At 36.2% G+C, this 19949-nt stretch overlaps 1 long non-coding RNA gene across 2 annotated transcripts; it reads left to right on the top strand.

The window, feature by feature from the left end:
- Positions 1-3603: 3603 nt before the first annotated feature.
- Positions 3604-16820, top strand: LOC131511983 (uncharacterized). 2 transcript variants are annotated; one of them, XR_009261856.1, is made up of 7 exons: positions 3604-4245; positions 4965-5185; positions 6186-6297; positions 7762-7846; positions 8985-9125; positions 10417-10517; positions 16011-16820. It is a non-coding gene; the product is annotated as an uncharacterized LOC131511983 (long non-coding RNA). The 2 variants fall into 2 exon arrangements; XR_009261855.1 differs by having other exon boundaries at positions 3604-5185.
- The last annotated feature ends 3129 nt before the right edge of the window (positions 16821-19949 follow it).

Raw genomic sequence — 19949 nt, forward strand, 5'->3', positions numbered from 1 at the left:
GATATAGATATAGATATATAGATATGTGTGTGTATGTGTATGTATATACATTACTTCTTCTTTGTCCATTCCAGTAGTTGATGAACACTTGGACTGTTCCATAATTTGGCTATTGTTGATAATGCTGGTATAAATATCAGGGTGCATTTATCGCTTTGAACTAGTATTTATTCTTTTGGTAAACATCTAGTGGTTCAATTGATGGATCATAGAGTAGTTCTATTTTTAGCTTTTTGAGGAAACTACATATTGTTTTCCAGAGTGGCTGTACCAATTTGCATTCCCACCAACAATGCAAGAGGGTTCCTCTTTCTCCACATCCTTGCCAAAACCTGTTTCTTCTTGTGTTGTTAATTTTAGCCATTCTGACAGGTGTGAGGTGATCTCTCACTGTAGTTTTGATTTGTATTTCTCTCTGATGATCAGTGATGTTGAGCATCTTCTCATGTGTCTATTGCCCATCTGTATGTCTTCTTGGGAAAAACATTTGTTCATGTCTTCTGCCCATTCTTTAATTGGATTATTCATTTTTGGGGTGTTGAGTTTGATAAGTTCTTTATATATTTTGGATACTAACCCTTTATCAGTTATGTCATTTGCAAATATCTTCTCACATCCCACAGGTTGTCTTATAGTTTTGTTGATTGTTTCCTTTGTTGTGAAGTAGTTTTTTATTTTGATATAGTCCCAATAGTTTGTTTTTGATTTTATTTCCCTTGCCTCTGGGGATGTATCTAGAAAGAAGTTGCTATGGCCAATGTCAAAGAGGTTACTGCCTATGTTCTTCTCTAGGATTTTAATGGTTTCATGTCTCACATTCAGGTCTTTCATCCATTTTGAGTTTATTTTTGTGTATGGTGTAAGGAAGTGGTCCAGTTTCATTTTTTTTGCATGTAGCTTGGTTTCCCAACACCACTTGGTTTCCCAACAAATAGTTTCCCAACACCATTTGTTGAAGAGACTGTCTTTTTCTCATTGTATATTCTTTCCTGCTTTGTTGAAGATTTACTGACCATATAGTTGTGGACTCATTTCTGGTTTTTCTATTATGTTCTATTGATCTATATGTCTATTTTTGTGTCCCTACCGTACTATTTTGATCACTACAGCTTTGTAGTATGACTTGAAGTCCAGAAATGTGATGCCTCCCACTTTGCTTTTCTTTTTCAAGGTTGCTTTGACTATTTAGGGTCTTTTATTGTTCCATACAAATTTTCATATTGTTCATTCTAGCTCTTTGAAAAATGTTAGTGGTATTTTGATAGGGATTGCATTAAATATGTAGATTGCTTTGGGTAGCATTGACATTAAAACAATATTTGTTCTTCCAATCTGTGAACATGGAATGTCTTTATATTTCTTGTATCATCTTCAATTTTTTCATCAGTTTCTTACAGTTTTCAGAGTACAGATGTACAGGGTATATCTTTGGTTAGGTTTAGTCCTGGGAGTCTTATTGTTTTGGATGCAGCTGTAAATAAGATTGATTCTTTAATTTCTCTTTCTGCTCCTTTGTTATTGGTGTATAGAATTGATTTTGTACACTGTGACTTTACTGAATTCATTTATCAGTTTTAGCAGTTTTTGGGTGGAGTTTGTGTTTTCTATATAGAGTATCATGTCGTCTGCAAAGAGTGAAAATTTGACTTCTTCCTTGCCACTTTGGATGGCTTTTATTTCTTTTTGTTGTCTGATTGCTTATAGTTAGGACTTCCAGTACTATGTTAAATACCCTCTTAATAAAACTTTAAGTTTACAAATCATTGCTGTTGACTATGGGTACAATGTTATATAGCAGATCTCTAGAGTTTGTTCATCTTGCTTGCTTGAAACTTTATGCTCATTGATTAGTAATTTCCCATTGAGAACTTTGTTACGGAAAGTGTGAGCTAAATAGTGAAATCCCAGAAAAGCACTAAATGAGTAAGATTCGCCATTACCAGATCTATATTGTTGCCATGTGTCACAATCTCTCAAACTAGGAAAACGTTTTAATGATTTATGGAATACAGATTTCCATTAATTCTTCAGAATTGTCAAGCATATCTCATACAAAAGCATGTCTACATAGGAAAGATCAACGCTTCATTTATCATTTAATAAAGAAGTCAAGGAGAAAACTCTACTTACCACTTTCCTTTCCACTTGCTGTAGGCTAGTACTGTACCAAGAAATATATTGAAAGGGGACATCTAAGCACATCTTTTTAACTATCAAAATCATACACAACTTCAGAGTTTATTGAGTAGAAATATTTACAATATCTCTACCTCATTTACCAACACAGAACCATGGCTTCTATTCCATTGACCTAGGCTTCTTGGGGCCATCACCACGCCTCTGTATCCACAATAGGAATACAGTTGTTAATCATGCATGCAGTAGATGCTAATGAAAGAATTAGTAAGGTAGACTTTTTACAAAGATAAAAACTAATTTAAGTCAATAAAGAATCATCATCCCAGCAAACTATTATCCATAATGACTTTCAAATGGCATACATGTTGAGAGAATCATATCCCTAGAGTTTTTTCTTTATTCTTTTTATCATTTTTCTCCATTTTATTTTATAAACTAGAATTGAATGTCATATAATATTAGGACTCTTAAACTTCCTACCCATTACTCTAGTACAAGTTATACAAACTTGCAATGTCGAGTCAACTTATTAAGAGAAAATGGAAACATCCTATGCCTGGTTAACTAAAAACTTAGAGTATTTCCCGTTTAAATTGGTAACTGAAATTTACACCTTCAAGGTTGGAATCTGTTCTTTTTAATTAAACTCAAGCACATTCCAGTAAAAAGGTGAGTTTGATGAGATTGTACTGAAGTTCTCAATTCTGGTATGACCATTAAAATCTTAGACACATTTGAATTAATTGGTTATTTCTTTCTTCTTTGATAGAAAGACAAACTGATTGAGACATCACACTATGAATCCACATCAGTGAGTACACTTTTACCTCAACCATTTTATGGTTACTGCAAAAATTCACATGTTAGAATTTGAGGTTATGTATTGAAAGAATTAAATTACATCCATTGTTTGTACTTTCCACTGTTTGGTCTTTTGGTGTTTTTCTGTTTACCCAACAGAGTTTTCCACTCGGTCCAAATCTTTTTGTGTACTTGGGAAGCAAAGGTCTTTACCTCTAAGAGGGCTGACCTGGGGCATTGGTGCAGATTAGATGTCATCCTGCACCAACTACCCGGCATCCTCCACAAATCATATTCTGCTTTATATCATGTGGCCCAACCCACTCGACTCACCATTGAGAATGAGGAACACTGCTACTGCTACATCATCACAGTGATGAACAGTGCTTGAATTTATTTGTATATATGTTTAAAAACCTTTTAAATTTAAATTAAATTGTAATTCAGAGTCTCTTCATGAAATGTCCAAAGTATACCAGTCAGGAAAATTGTATCTTCTTTTTTTTTCTCATCCTTTTTTATAGTACCAGTTGATAAGTTTTCAACACAAGTTTACTTTTTACTTTGAGATAGTATGAGAGTGACTTACATAACTTCGTATGTTATATTCTATTAAATATTTATAATCTATTGACTAGGCTAATCAGATTTAGCAATAGAAATATAGGACACCCAGTTAAATTTGAATTTCAGATAAATCATGGAATTTTAAAGCTCATTTGGGACATAGTTTCCCATGTTTACTGATGGTTTAGCCAAAATTTGAATTTAATTTGGTGTCCTGTATGTTATCTTACAATCTTATTTGTTGATTTGTTCAAATTTTCTAGGAAACATAATTCTAAAACTAAGAAAGGGGCCACAGTAGGAACCCATTCTGACATGATGAATTATTACATATAGCGAGATATACTGAAGGCTAGAGAATATCCATCAAAAGTAGCATATTCACAGAGTAAAACACAATTTGGGATGACTTAATCCCTATCCCATGGTCATAAAAGTGTTCATCAATTGAGTATCTATGATACTCAAGTATCTTTGAAGTCGGGTTGGCCACTCCTATGCCTGAGAGAGAAATGCAGCGATGGATGTGATGCAGTGATTTAGGTACAAAGAGAAGAGGCCTAAAACAGAAACGTAAAGACCCCTGCATGTAAGGGGTGGCAGAAGAAGACTACTCTAGAAAGAGACTGTGAAAGGGCATCAAGGGGAGGAAGACAGGAAGAAGCATTCTCTACTGAACACTCCCCAGTGAAATAAGCCACAGTGCTTGAGAAGATGGCTACTTCTAAGACAAGGGAGGTAAGGAAAGATTCAAGATAAGCTTGAAATATTGGTGGTACTGGAGATAGGTACTAAAAAGATGATGTAGAAATGTCATAAGGATCCAGGAGCCAACATGAAGGGACTCCCATAAACCCAGACAATACTAATATACTAGAATTCATTAAATAAAAGTTGATTCCACGAGTTTCTACTGACAATAATAGAAGATAGATAGATAGATAGAGGAGAAGGGAAACTTGTTCCTTACAGCGAGGTGCCGATTAATAAATATAGAAAGAATGATGGAATCATTATTGTGCAACCATAATTGTAAAAACTGATTGAAGAAAGAATCATGGGTGAGTGTAGAGGTTAAATGAGGTTCAGTCTATTTACATAATATCAAGTATCTCCCCACAAACTACTATTACAGTTCATCTTCCTTATTCACAAATTCCACATTTGTGAATTCACCTGCTCCTTAAAGGAGGTTACCCCAAGTTCAACACTCACAGCATTTTCTCAGTCATTCATGGATATGCACCAAAGGGTAAAAAGTCTGAAGTCCCCAATGTACACATTCTCATCTGAGGTTGAACAAGGCAATACTCTGCCGTCTTATTTCAGCTGTCGTTCTGTAAACAAGAGTCTTTTTCAAGGTATATTTATTGTCAAGTTTTTGTATTTTTGTGCTTTTTATTGGTTGTTTTGCTGTTTTTAAAATTTTTTTTTCAAGTTTATTTATCTTGTGAAAGGAGAAAGAAAACACACATGCAAGCAGGGGGAGAGGCAAGAGAGAGAGGAGGATGAGAATTCCAAGCAGACTTCGTGCACTGTCAGCACAGAACCCGCAAACTGGGGCTCGATCCAGCAAACTGTGGGGTCATGACCTGAGCTGAAATCAAGAGTTGGATGCTTAACCAAGTGAGCTGGTTATTTTGCTGTTTACCTTGTCTCCAAAGTGAAAGTCTTAAGGGTGAGAACATTATAATGTGACTCATGGAGAAAATACTGTTAGATAAGTTTCTTCAGGCATGAATTACAATGTTGTCCATGCGTTCAATTAATGTTAATGAGTTGACAACATATATTGAGTAAAGTGTCTTTGAATAAACAAATGGAAGTACTCATAAAACAAAGTTATGGATTGATTGGTTGATGAAAATGTTATGATTAGAGGCTCTCAGACACTTAACCCTGTATTTCCTTTGGGAGCAGTGTTCAGTACTTGCTAATTCAGTGTTCACAGAAAGTCTATAGCACATAACTATTTTGAATAATGACACTCAACTGTTACTACAAAGAGAGAAATAATAAGCATACAGTGGAGATAAACTTTAACCAATTGATCCAAATTAATATCACTAGTAAGGAGCAAATGGACATTATGGTCCACCAGATCTGATATTCTGAAAAGCAGATAACATTCATCATGCAGTACATCCAGCCCAAAATGTTTAAAGTTGAATTGAATATGGAGGAAATGAGAGAACTCTCACAAGGTAAAAAGCATTTTATAAAACAATTCGTTTCTGTTCTTAAAAAACGTCAATGGCTTAAAAAATCAAAGAAAGATTGAGGAATTTGTCCATATTAAATAGACTACCAGAGTTATGCACATGCATTGTGCAATTCTTCACAAAAGTCTGTACAAAGAAAGAAGCCATAAACTTCATTAAGAAAATGGACTGTATTTGGTAACAGTTTTATACCAATACTTAGTTCCTGAATTTGATCATTGTACTGTGGAGATGTACAAGAATATTTTTGTTCTTAGGAAATATGTATAGAATGACATGGGGTAATGGGAAGTATGTAACTTTTGCTGAAAACATTCAGGAAAAAACTTGGTATATATTATCTACCTATCATCTATTGAGAAGAAGAGAGAGGACAAAAGAAACGACGTATTACAAACAGGTGATTCTGGGTAAAGGGAATTATTTATATAATTCTTGCAACTTTGGTTTGTTCAGAACAATTTCAAGACACACAGTTTTTAAAAGGATGGGAAGGAGGCTCAGACCAGTGTGCTGTCAGAGGAGTCTGGGGAAGAAGAAATCGTCCGTAGTGTCATATGCTACAGAGGTGAGCGAGGTTGGGGATTTAGGTTAGATTTAGCCAGCGGGGAGTTGCTAGTGATGCTAATTTCCATGGGTTTGTAGACATAGAAGGCTGCTTGTCATGGGTGCAAATGAAGTGGTGTGTGGAAATACAGACACCTAACTCTAGAAGTTTAGCTGTTAAAAGGAATACGGTAAGAGGTGGAATGAGGGACGGAAGTGTGGTTTTTGTTTGTTTGATTTTAAATTGGAGAGGTGTAAGCATTTTTAAATAGGGATGGGGACCCACCCTTGGCATGTGAGAGGGAGGGGGCTAAGCTGAAGACAAATGGAAAGGAAGTAATAATTGAAAAGGGAGAGTTCTCATGAAAAATAGAAGCCGCAATGAAAAGCACAGAGAGGATAGGAGGCAATGTTGAATTCTGCTTAATTAACTGGAAAATGAATCTTTTTAAAAATCGACACGGTGTCAGGATATTTTTTAGGTTTTCTTAGGAAATGTCAGTTTATGAAATCCCTTAGGTTATGATAAAGAAAGTAGTATATTAATATAGAGAATATGTTTTATTTTTTTAATTTTTTAAATTTCTTTTTTTTTTAATTTTTTTCTTAACATTTATTTATTTTTGAGACAGAGAGAGACAGAGCATGAGCAGGGGAGGGTCAGAGAGAGGGAGACACAGAATCCGAAACAGGCTCCAGGCTCTGAGCTGTCAGCCCAGAGCCCGATGCGGGGATCGAACTCATGGACCGCGAGATCATGACCTGAGCCGAAGTTGGACACCCAACCGACTGAGCCACCCAGGCGCCCCTAATTTTTTAAATTTCTTGATTGATATTCAAGTTAGTTAATATGCAGTGTAGCCTTGGCTTCGGGAGTAGAACCCAGTGATTCATCATTTACATATAACAGTGCCCATCATTTAACCCACCCCCACCTGGAGCCATCAGTTTGTTCTCTGGATTTAAGAGTATCTTTGGGTTTGCCTCCCTCTCTGTTTTTATCTTATTTTTTCCTTCCCTTCCCCTATGCTCATCTGTTAAGTTTCTCAAATTCCACATATGAATGAAATCATATGAGATCTTTCTGACTGACTTATTTTGCTTTAAATTAAAGGCGCTGCAGTATGCTTTCAAATCTGGAAAAAAAGCAATAATTTATCTTTACTATTGTGAAAAAACATAAGGATGTTTATGGAAATCATATGTCCTAGCATCTTTTCTATTGTCTCTAAAATATCTCCCCTGTGAACGTGTCCATTCTCCTGATATCAGCTCTGGTTTCAGGCCTACACTTCTAACTGCCTTCCAAAGTTTGACATTTGGATGTTTCACCTTACATGCCATAATCTTCCTCCCCAAACCTGCTTCTTTCCATGTTTTTAGTAGGTAATTGAGATGAAAAATAACACGGCACAAAGTATTTTGATAGACATAGTGTTTTTTAAATGAATGAATAATTGCATAATGAATTCTTCCACTTTTCCAGGGTGCCAGGACAGGAATCATGCGTTCCAAAGAGAAGAAAAGTATCACATTTAATTTATTTTTTGGCCACACACCTAATTGAGGAGGTAATGATTTAGCATTTATGGAGTAGCCTAAAAAACAAACAACACTAAGTGTGAAGTCTACTTTAAAGTCTCATTAAATGCTAAGGGAATTGTTAAAATTTCAAACCCATAATGAAAATAATCAACCTTGGTGCTTGTGCTTGAATCTGAGCTGCAATCGAACAAATGGAACTACTTTGGCTGCATGTGACATAGATTTGCTAGCACCAGCTCCATAATAACCACGAGGAACTTTTTAAAAGTTTAGGTAGATTATGGGATGTAAATACTAACCAGTGAAACAGCTCTAACTGAAAATGGTAACATTTAGTTCAATATTTCTGTTTGTGTGGGAACAGGAAGAAGTGGTAGGGGAAAATTGAAAAAAACAGAAAAACAAAAAAAAAAGAAAGGGAATTCAGGGACAAATATTTCTCTAGGAAAAATAGAAAAGCAGGATCTTTTTTTTCTTCTTCTGGTATTATGTACCAGAATGTTAGTTGTATTAACTCTCTGCTTATTCTTCTTTGAGTTCTTGGGACCAAAGCCATGTGACATTTACTCCACAGTTTCTTTGTATGTTACATTTTTTTAATTTTCCTTGGACAAAAGCCCATGGCAACTCACTTGATTGGGGCAACACATACACAAGCTTTTAGAATCTCAGAATCATCAACTATAAAGGGGATCAGATTATTTTAGGAGTAAATTAGGTTAAGCTGTGTTTTTAGAAAGAGCTGTACTTATAATTTTTGCTATGGGGTCATACTTGAATGGGTAGTTGTATGAGAAATTGCTATAACTTTTGTTGCTGTTATTTCTCCAAGACATATATATATATATAGATAGATAGATAGATAATGTTAATCTTGTTCTTCTAGAGTTGCAGTCCTTTTTCTTAATGTCCTCCTATGATCTGGGTCCACTAGCATTTGTGGAACCACTTCGAAAAGACATTAACTCCGCGAGACACAACAGCTACAGTTTAAATACGCGAGCAGATCCACCGAAAAATTCTCATTCATAAAATAAATGGTGCTGTGTAGCAAGTTCACGTGACTGTGGAAATTTGAAAAATGTGCTATTGCTTGGGTCATTTCAAAAACCATGATTTGAAAAAATATGGTGTGAGTTGTAATTCTTTCTAATTAAAAACCAGGCGAGCCCTTAGGTGGGAGTCACAGTGAGCTGCCCTGAGTTTTTCCCAAGCCTAACAAAAGAAAGAAGGACCGGCCACCGCTTGTGCCTGCCAACCGTGCATTGTTCAAGGAATCAAAATAAAGAGGCAAAGGGGTCAAGGGTGAGGAGCTCATATTTCCACTCTACATGACCCCGTCTCGGGGCTGGGGTGCTCTTGTCATCTGTTTCTGAAGGTCTCTCAACACAAGACTCTCCTCCAGCCCTTTTGGCAAACTCCTGTGTGGACTATGCTGGTGATTAATGAAAAGGGCTCATAGGAGACCTTCTTAAAATGCTTTGGACAAAAGGGTCCTCAGCACGAAGGCTCCACAAGAATACCTGCAGACATTACTGTCTTGAGAATATAGTGGAAATATCTGTGTTTTCCACCAATTCTACCTTTTTACAACATATCAAGTAACTTGATTAATGGGATGCCACTTTCTATTCTTGTTACAGGCTGTCACCAGAATACTTAAACTTTCACACTTCATGTCGTTGCAGAATACTTGGTTGTGTTTCATGTTATTTTCATCATTTGAAGTATTAGGTGACCACTGGGTTGAATTCCGAAACTCCATTTAGTCCACAAATAGTGGAAAATTATAATCATGTTCCGGCAAATAAAATGTAGACGTATAAGGCAATTTTTTCGAAAATCTGAGAAGGGAGAACATAAATTATGAATACTATCCTTGTGACATGGTAGGCACCTGAATAAAAAGCACACAAAAGTATACTCCGTTATAATCCACACCTTGTAATTATCACTTATACGCTGGCTGCTTTGCTAGAAATTTCTCAAGAGATTGTAAGAGATATTAATGAAAATCCAAAAGTGATTTTAAAAGATTTTTCCCCCCAAATACTTACAAGACAGTGAAATTAAACATGCTGTGGCTATTATTTTTTCCAGTGGTTTGGGACAGTGAAATAAGACGTAGGCTCTAGTTCTAAGAGCTATCAGGGGTCCAATTTCTGGAAACCCTAACGTCTAATGCCTAACCTACAACTGTACTGATTAGGACAGTGTTTCACCAATTCCGCACTGTTCACACTAATGAGCCTGCAGAAAACTAGGAATTATCAGTTAAAGCTGCTGTTAAGCTGTTCCCCTCACAGTATATCAGCTGCACGACTTTCTTACTATCCTACAATTCAATATAGCATCTCCTGAAACAGTTGGCTTCTAGTTAACATACACATTTGTTGTGAAAGAAGGAAGGAAAGGAGAGGCAATATTTGTCTATGACCATGAGTGTAAAATGCCTCCAACCAAAAGTTGTTACTTCAAATAGCACATTCTATCAAATAACATCCCTTTACTTTGTCTGCATGGAATTTTATAGGAATATACTTTTGACCAAATGCAAAACCTTTCCTCCCATTTTCTGTGCTTGCTCGTTTTTCAGAGCAAACGGTGTTCAGATTTCCTAACCGCTGAAGTGTAAATCACAACTGGGAGACTATTGAGGCGATTTGGGCCAAACTGCAGAGAAACAAGAGAAAAGGGGTAAAAACACGTCTTTTCATTAAATTTCATTAAATTTAAATTTAGATAACTAGGAACAAGGCAGCTATTTCCTGTTTTATCCAGGTGTTTAACCTCCAAAATAACCATGGCTGTTGAGAAGTCATGTCTGTGTTTTGAGAAGTGCAGTCACACTTTCCAGATAAACTAAATTATGATTACAGAATAGCCTTTTTGTTGAGAGATTCACTGCAAATTTCAGGTTGCTGAAAAACTGATACCAAGGGGAAGGTTAACACAATACATACATACAAGCAGAGGGAAATGAAAATATTTTTTTCAAAACCGTTACAAGGCCTCTTTGCTTCTTTCCAGGAACTGTCAGTCAAATATGAAGTTCCAACTCTTGTCCTTCTTTTCCTCTGAAATGATTCTTTGATCATATCCATCTACATGCTCCTCACACCTCTTCCTCCAGCACCCCCTCCTGCACCCCAACCTGTGTCTCTTACTCTCTTGTAAGTCCCTCGTAAAGTGGCAGGGTGGTTTGAGGGGTAAGAACCTGACCTCGTGCCTCCAGGTCTGAAATTTGGCTTTCTCGTTTACCAGCTGTGTGTGCTCAAATTATTTAACCTCTCTAGGCCCCGTTTCTTCAAATGTAAAATGGAGATCAAAATAGTATCTACATTGCAAGCTTGATAAGAGAGTTAAAGTGTTAATTTATGTGAAGCATGGAGCACGGTAGGCATTAAATTATTACTAGGGCCACTTGCATGCAGGTGTCTCCCACATAACCTCCTTGGAGGCAGGGGCCCAGGTTTCTTTTTCTTTTAAAAAAAAAACTCCTGAGTTACCCGTTTCAGTGTTCAGTAGTCCTAGCTCTTAAACAAGTAGCGAACGAAGGAAAGAATAAAGGGGAGTGGATTGCAATGGTTAGAAGTTTAATCATCTGACAAGAGTTGATTCTGTCTCAGACAGATTTTGCTCTGCTCTCTCATCTTTGCTTCCATTTCTCCACCTTCCATTTGCTTCCGCCTGGAATTCACTCTGACCTGTCTGCAGCCTGAACCCAAAGTCGGAGCACAGCTTTCCAAGCTGATAGGTCCTTCCGGAAAGAGGGGAGGGATGATAAGTGGGAACTCACATCAGGAACATATACGTCCCACTATGTTTCTATGTGAATTTCAATATGAAAACCTACAACATTTTCAGGATCTTGAAACCGATTCTCTGTGATGTTTACAGAAGGAAAAAAGAATTTTACTTCCAATACAAACTTTACATTTGGGCACGGAATCACTTCTTATTAACAAGGAGATAAAATTTTGCAGAGAGAGAGAGGGCCAACTGCTTGTCACCTCTAGAGATGATCTCTATTTCAGCCAAGGAAATGATTATATGGATAAGTTTAACTTTGAAAACAGACATAATACCAGGCCCAGATCTTTATGTCGGGGGCTTCTGTTGGCAGTCACTCACATCACCTTGATCGGTGAACCCGATCATATTTGCGTGTTCTAATCACTGCCTTGACAGAACAAGATAAGCACCTGTAGAGATTTTTAAAAGACATTTGCTCCCTTTATCTGCAAACTGTCAGCACCCTTGCTTTAAAGCACGCTTGCCTTTCCCAATATAGATTATTAGTCTGAAGATTTGAATTAGCGGGATGTTAAAAAATGCCAGCAGCTAAAGGAAAGAAATACACCATTTTCACTGCCCACACTAGGGCTGGTGCCACTGGCCACAGGAGTTAATAAACAAGTATGTTCCTAGAGATGGTCTTCAATTTTAAAATGCTGGCCCCAGCAAAATTCCTCATTGCATGTATTAATGGCAATTGATGTCAACAATGAAGGAAGGCCATGATAATTATTTGGCCGGCTACCGAGCTTATTTGAGGTGTAAACAAAATACCTTTCATGAACTCCAGATTGACTTTCCACTTTACAAACATTATCCCCTGTTTACTTGCTAGCCTTTATAACTAAACATTGCTGTATCATACTATTAAAAGGAGCTCTCTGCTCAGGAAACTCAAGGTAATATCATCTAGCATTTTGGCATTCTCCAGAAGAATTAGTGCCTAGGGGAGGCAAAACAGAACATTAGTGAGGATTAATAGAATTTTTGAGTGAGCCTTCTTTTTCCCTCCTCTCTCTGTCCCTGCTTTTATGTGTTAACCTTCAAATTATTTTAGCATGTCTTTTGTGTGTGTTGAATTATTTAAAGTGGTGTGTTTTTCAGTATCTAGCCAGTAGATTGTTTATGACGGCTTCACATTTTTTTTCCAACAGCCACACTATATTTAAATGTCGATGCTTCAATATTGCTGTATTTTAAACTTGGTTTAAAGTCCAAGCAGTTATGAGATATGTCTTCTTAAAAATGTGTTCTCTCCTGGCACATTGATTTAGTAGTTTTGCTGACTGTCGCACAGGGCACTTAAACCATCCTCAAACATCTCTGGGATTTGATAAGAGATAGATTAAGAAACCCTCACAGGTTCTTGGGTGGCTCAGTCAGTTGTGCGTGGGACTTGATTTTGGCTCAGGTTATGATCTCACAGTTGTGGGATCGAGCCCTGTGTCAGGCTCCTCACTGAGCGTGGAGCCTGCTTGGGATTCTCTCTCTCTCCCCCCCCCCTGTCTCTGCTCTTCCCTTTCCCCTGATGCTTGCACACTCTCACTCTTTCTTAAAATAAATAAACGAACATTAAAGAAGAAACTCTTATAAAGAAGTTTCCTGCACCTCACAAATGGTGTGATGTTTTGTAAGTAACTTGTCTGTGTCTGCATCTAATAAATAGTGGACTGAAGCCAGATGATTCTGTGAGTTGCTTCCACGCTGGAGTGATATTAGACACTGTAGGGGACAGGAAGTCTGAGGCCCTACCTCTTGCGGTTTGAGTGGCTCTATAATTGAAATTGGAGGGAAGAATGGGCTTGAGAGTGAAGCAGTTTATGTAGCATAAAGCTTTCTGCATAAAAAGCATCAGATATAAAATAAAACCTATAAGCCACACCGTTCCGATGAGGTTTCCCTCTTCAACAGTACGGTTATTTTTTAAAGCTCAAACTGTAGACTCAGGCACATTCCAATCCAAGACCTTATGCAAAGTGGCCATAAAATGGATTGAATAAACATGCTTCTGAAGCACTTTTAAGAATCAAGTAAGGTGAAATCCTTGTCGTGTTCTCTGTTTTCATTAAAATAAAAGTACTTTGATTTCCTGCTTATTAACATGGTCACATTTTTTTTTTGGTTGTAAATTGCTCAGAAAGCCAGTGATATTCCAAAATATTTTAACAATTCCTGTCTAAATATGTCAACTACAGCCCTTAGTTAACAGTTCTATCAGGCATCTACTCTATCTCACACTAATAAGACTGGTGGAATTGTTTTCCTAATTTAATTCAACCCCGCCACACCAGTGCAATTGTCTGATTCCCAGATCTTTCAGTTAGCTGCAGAACTGAAGTTCTTGGTTGAGTCGAAACTATTATACACATAAGTTGCCATAAATAATGATTCATTGAGAAGAATGTGGGTCATAAACATAAAGAATATAATATAAAAGACAGTTTCAAACATATGTTGCTTCATTTCTGTTCAAATAGTCTGGATAGCCTGTTAAGATGCTCCAACTTCCTGTAATAGAGAGTGAAATGAACATTTTTCTACAAAATGTGTCCCTCTTGGTTATTTAATGTAGCAGAACAATAGCAAAATAAAATACCAGCAGAATATCTGATAATTTTTTATTGAGGAAACAGGGAAGTTAGGATGAAATGTAGGACTCTTCAAGTTAACAGGAAAATACACTTATAGCTTTCAGGCCCACCTCAAGATCCTCTACCATTTATCAAAAAATCTCTTCAATTTTCAAAGGCCTTCTAAAGACCTCCTGGGACTATAAACAAAGGCTATATTGTATCCTTGGCTGAAGCTTGTTAAGTGGCTCATGAATAATACTAAACGCATCCTCCCCATAAATCTCCTTGATGTAGGACTACTGTTATCCAGCCACAAACTTCACTGACATTCATCATAAACTTGGAGATGGGAGGTTTGCCATATGCACCCAAAACCACTGCTTCCAATGTCCCATCCATGTGATTCTCTTGAAGTCAGAGAAAGGAGAGATACCGACACTTTTTTTAGTGCAATATGTTGAAAACACTTCTAACAGTCTTGCCCTGCTCTTTCAGACCAATGATTTAAGGTGATGAATTATCAGAACTTACATTTGCAATAGCATCTCATTCAGAGAGACTGGAAAGAATTGAGCGTTGCGAAGACTGTTTTAGATTCTAGGCATTTATTCTTTAATTTTTTTTTTTAAAAAGAGAAACCCACAAATAATGTCTTTAGATAATCTATGGAAGGTGGCAACAACTTGGAGGTGTTTCTTCTAATGAACAACCAGTTTTTGGCCACCTGTTTGTGACGAAAACAAAAGAAGAAATGGATGGCAGGTAGAACCTGGTGCATCTTAGTGATGTCCTCTGTAGAGTGGAAGGGGAAGTCTAGGCAGAAATCACCTGTTGTTTTTTTTTAATTTTTTTTAACGTTTATTTATTTTTGACACAGAGAGAGACAGAGCATGAACAGGGGAGGGGCAGAGAGAGAGGGAGACACAGAATCGGAAGCAGGCTCCAGGCTCTGAGCCGTCAACACAGAGCCCGACGTGGGTCTCGAACTCATGGACCGTGAGATCGTGACCTGAGCTGAAGTCGGACGCTCGACCGACCGAGCCCCCCAGGCGCCCCAGAAATCACCTGTTTAGAGTCCCTCTATGGTGAGCAGGATTTGGTGGGAAGTCCAGTGTCACTTGAAGGAGCATTACTCACCTTTTTTCTCAAAAGTATACTTATCATGTAAAACTACATCATTTCAAGAAGGAAAGGATTTATTTAATACCTCACAAGGAACTCTTGACTTTCAGGGTAAGCATAAACAACATTGGACACTTTCAACAGGTCAAAGAAGTGAAAGACCGTGTAAAATGTGTTTCATCCACCGTCCTGCGATTTAGATCTTCTAGGAAAATATTTTAATTCCTACAGTAATAATTTAGTGATGTCATTGCTCTTTTGGGGACAATGGATAAAGTTATACTTGCTCTTCAGTTTGTTAATGCTCACACAGAGAATGGGACTTTCTGAATGCCCTCGTCTCAGTACCTCTTCACAGTGACTATAAAGCAAGTGTCTATTTATTTAGACAGGGGCATATCAGCCTCCAATTTCACATGCATATAAATTGTGTTTAGTTCTTCTAGAAGTCAGACAGTGTAGCTTATCTGCTTGTCGATGTACTATAGGCTAACTATATATAACTTTATAATATAACTATGGTAGATAAGTCTTCAACATTCAGTAGGCTTTTATTGTAACGACTTAAAATGACAATTAAGATGGGTTTGCTAGTGTTAAAAAAAGAAACAGGTCCAAAATGGAGTCAGCTGTGCTAAATGCTCTCAGCAAACCAAAACTTGGTACCTAACCTAATTGCAGTTTTATTTTTTCCCAGTAATCATATCTTAACCCAGTCAATCCGAAATTTCCTGGTCAGCAATAGTAAGGAAACCTGCCTGACAGATCCCTCCTGTCCCACCCCCCCAGAAGATGAGGTAAGCCTCTCTTTCTTTGCCCCTGCCCCCTTCTGCTTATTAAATTCTTTCATTTTGTACAGCTCTTTGGATCTCCTCTCAATTTGCTAGATGGGATGCTCCCCAATTCATGAATTGTTGAAGAAAGCCAATTTGACTTTCAAGTTTACTCAGTTAAATTATGTTTTTTTTAATGCTAGTATAGACCAAGAATATTAGATTAACCAACTGAAAGCTATTTTATTATCAGTAAGTGTTTCCAGACCTGGAGTTTGGGAGATTTAGGTGGAACCATTTAAGAACACATTTGAAGCATGGAAATATTATTGTTGTTGTTATTGCTGTCCTTGTTTATTGTTCACTAAGAGAATTTATGAATGCTAAAAATCAAAACAGTGTTTATTTGAATAGATGGTTGCTAGAGGAATATTCTGAATTCAATAGCACACAATTCTTAGAAATCTCCCCTGGCATTGACCATGGTCAGTGATTAGTACTTAGTTTAAACTCCAAATCTATAGTGTTAAAAATCTATATCTAGTGTTTAAATATAGCATTTAAAATCTCTACATAAGAAAAATGTTGTAGAAGATTGAATACTTTAATCAAATACTTTATAGAATTGTGAATTAAATAAAGCATATAAATTATAAAATCAAAAAATAAGGACCCATAATTCTATCCTCCAGCCCCCTTCCTCCAAAAAAAAAAATTTAAAAATTAAAAAAAAAAATAAAACTCATTCAGGGGAAGTCTTCCAAACTTATGCTCATGGGCATTGAAGGTCATATTTTGCATCATTGGCCAAGTATGTCAAACTTGACATGCAATGTCAGCTGCATTCCAAAAGAAAAGAATATTCTGTTGATACAGCTGTAGCAGGATATGCTTTCTTCCTACAGAAGCAATTGTCTTTTTATTGAAAATAATGAAACTATGGGAGATAATGTCTCCAACAAACTTGAGGTGTATCCAGTGTATATCTAAATATCACAAAATAAAAATGAACTTTTTGCTCACTACATTTGTCTTCTTAATAGTTTGTGTGAATTCATGCAAATGCCTGAGTAGGTTACATCTGCATTGTAACTTTTGGTTTGTTATTTGCCTGAGAGTGGTGATGATGTTATTAAGACCTCTAAAACTGGACAGTGTTTATTCTCCATTAATAATAGCTAGTACTGACACTTAGAAAGTTTTCATTGTCCGAGAGCAGAATATGGTAATTTTCTTTTCTGCAAAGGTCCAGATAGTAACTATTATAGGCTCTCAGAGGCATCTAGTCTGTTCGGCAAATATAACTTTGTTGTTGTAGCATAAAGGCAGTCATAGATAATATATATATGAAGGAGTGAGACCCTGCTCCAATAAAACTTTATTTATAGGCACTGAAATTTAAATTTCACATAATTTTCACATGTCACAAAATATTATTCTTTCTTCAATTTTTTTTCCCCAACCAATTTAAATTATGAAAACCAATTACAGCTGGTGAGATGTACAAAAACAAAACCAGGCACTGGGCTGCATTTGGCCAGTGGGTCAGAGTTTGCCAATCCCTGCCCTAGAGGAATGTTTGGACAGACATTCACTCCACAGTTTGACTCATTTTATGTTATTTTTGGTGTAATATTTTGCTTCTCTGGAAGAATCAGCTTTATATATTTCTTCATACTGAATGTCAGAGATTAATAATTTTCTTTGAAGATCAGGAATGCAGAAGAAAAACAGTGAAGAAGAGATGAGAAACTAAGCTAAAAAAAAACAAGAAGGCAAAGTCACTTGAATTTTGTTTTTCCAAAGGAAAGCTGTTTTTTGATATTTGACAGTCTCTCAATAATGATGTTGCAACCTTGAGACTCTCTGGAGAAATGTGAAAGTGGCACCTTCTATAATGTGTTCGTTACTGTGTTACGTTTGTTAAGAAAATTAACATAATCTGAACAAAATGAAAACTAGCAGTTAGCATATTAGCAAATTTCAGCATATTTCTGAAAGTGTAAAATTGAAGTAAAAGTTTATTTTCTCAAAATACTACTAAAATATGATAAACATGTTGATATGAAAGAGGTTCCTAATTATTATGTACAATTATCATAAGCATTGATATTTATGTTAACTCTAGAAGAAATTTTTAGTTCTATGACCTTAGACAAGTTACTTAACTTCATTAAGCCACAGTTTATTCCTATGGAAAATAGGTGTAATTTTACCTACTATATAGGGATTTTTTCAATGTTTAAATAGGTAATACAGTTAAAATGTTTAGTATGGTTGTAACATGGAAAGAATAAATGTTCAATAAGTGTTAGTAATTATTATAAATAAAATGATATCACTTTTTCATTTTTTAGCATTGTATTTGAAAATAGTGCATGGGAATAATAAAACTGTTATGTACAGTCTTATAATATTTGCCTGTCCTTCGCACCAAAAGACTTAACCTATAGAGGAAACCACTTGTAACAATTGTAACTGTTTTCCAGTGATTAACTTTTTTTCTCCAGGTGATGTGATATTACTATTTATTGATGTATTAATTTTTTACAATATATGTGAACCTTATATTAAAATAGGTAAGAATTGGGGCACCTGGGTGGATCAGTTGGTTAAACATCTAACTCTTGATTTCGGCTCAGATCATGATCTCACAGTTCATGAGATCCAGCCCCGTGTCAGGCTCTGAACTGACAGGGCTGAGCCTGCTTGAGCCTCTCTTTCTGTCCCTCCCTTGCTTTCTCTCTCTCAAAATAAAAAAAAAGTAATAATAATAATAAATTTAAAATAGGTAAGGATTTAACTCATTTAAACCATTCTTACTTACTCTCTTCCTGATTTTAAAACATCAACTATCTTTCTCTTCTTTCTTTCCTTTCTTCTTCCTCCTTTTCCCCTTCTACTTCTTTCAATTTTTTTAAAAAAACTAGATATATACTTACTCTTTTCTATAACAAGTATGTTTAGAAGAATCACTGTGAAACTAAGGATATATATCAGAATCACTTGTGAAGCATTTAAAAAGTACAGTTATCAATCAATCAGAATCTTCAGGGATTGAATTTAGGCATGTGTACTTTTACAAAAGCATACCTGATTAAATCATTTGTTACAAACTTATTGATCCTTTTTAATCTATAGAATGAAGAATTTCTTTAGCTCAGGAAAGTTTTCTTCTATTATGTCATTCATTATTTTGTCTGTTTCCATTTTTTTTCACTCTGAAATTCCTACAATTTTAAGCTTGGTCCTCCATTCTCTCTCTCCTCCAAATCTATAATCATCTTTCTTAGTGTTCTGATTTATGTACTTTTCTTTCATTTTAACAATGACTGTACACTCAGCTCTGTACTCTTTTGCTTGAAGATGATGACACTGATAGGATTGTTCTCTTTCCAGTTAAATTATAATTTAAAATATAAAACTAATATTGTTATATTTAAGGTTTGTTTTGTCACTGAAGCTGACATATAATATTCCCATATTTGACTGAGACTCTATCCGTAAAACCTTTAGTACCTGAAACCTTTTTTACATAGTGGAATGGAAGTGGTATGATGGTGTCTTATCTCTCATCATGAGTTAATACATATAGAAGTAACTAGGGAGGCTTGAGGATAAAACGCCAGGGAGTTAAACTTCTCAGGGATTCATAGGGTCCCTTTAGAGCGAATTCATCTTGTGGGAAGACAGAGACCAAGCAAACAATGGATTTGTCATGGAAGGCTGAGAAAAATGGCAAAATTTAGTTTACACTGTTCCTTTACTAGACTACCCCAATTGACTTCTTCATGGATTTCCTTTTTCCCCAATATACACAACATTTGCCACTAAGGCATTTGAGCCAAAACCATAATAAATGG

Source organism: Neofelis nebulosa, chromosome 5 (assembly GCF_028018385.1).
Source record: "Neofelis nebulosa isolate mNeoNeb1 chromosome 5, mNeoNeb1.pri, whole genome shotgun sequence".
NCBI lineage: Eukaryota > Metazoa > Chordata > Mammalia > Carnivora > Felidae > Neofelis > Neofelis nebulosa.